At 41.2% G+C, this 386-nt stretch overlaps 1 long non-coding RNA gene across 1 annotated transcript; it reads right to left on the bottom strand.

Moving 5' to 3' along the window:
* Positions 1-386, bottom strand: LOC120277965. The gene is made up of 2 exons (XR_005541529.1): positions 323-386; positions 1-226 (listed from the first exon to the last, which is right to left on the bottom strand). It is a non-coding gene; the product is annotated as an uncharacterized LOC120277965 (long non-coding RNA).

The following is a 386-nucleotide window of genomic DNA, read 5'->3' as shown; positions in this document are numbered from 1 at the left end:
TTCGGGTATTAAAAGCATTTCATTTCCCAACATCACAAACACATACATAGCACTAGAAAGACGGAAAGCATTCACAGAATAACAAAAGAAAAAAAAGATAAACTACACTGCGTTTTCATCATCATCATCATCATCATCATGAGAAGCTGCATGCAATGCAATGGAGCATCAGAAGAGGAACGCCGTCGGAGAGAATGCCGGCACAATCGCAGGAGCACCGTAGTTCCTTCACAAAAGTATTCAATTAGAATTAGAAATCCATTTCGGGGTTTCATTCACAAGATTCAGATCTAGAGAAATGCAAGGGTTTCAGTTTCATTACCGATAATCATCTCTTTCCCGATTCGCCGGAACCCTAGCCACAGATCTCGACATCCTCGCTCTTT

Source organism: Dioscorea cayenensis, chromosome 15, assembly GCF_009730915.1.
Source record: "Dioscorea cayenensis subsp. rotundata cultivar TDr96_F1 chromosome 15, TDr96_F1_v2_PseudoChromosome.rev07_lg8_w22 25.fasta, whole genome shotgun sequence".
Lineage (NCBI taxonomy): Eukaryota > Viridiplantae > Streptophyta > Magnoliopsida > Dioscoreales > Dioscoreaceae > Dioscorea > Dioscorea cayenensis.
The sequence above is the reverse complement of the archived record's forward strand: the minus strand, read 5'-3'. Positions and strand labels throughout refer to the sequence as shown.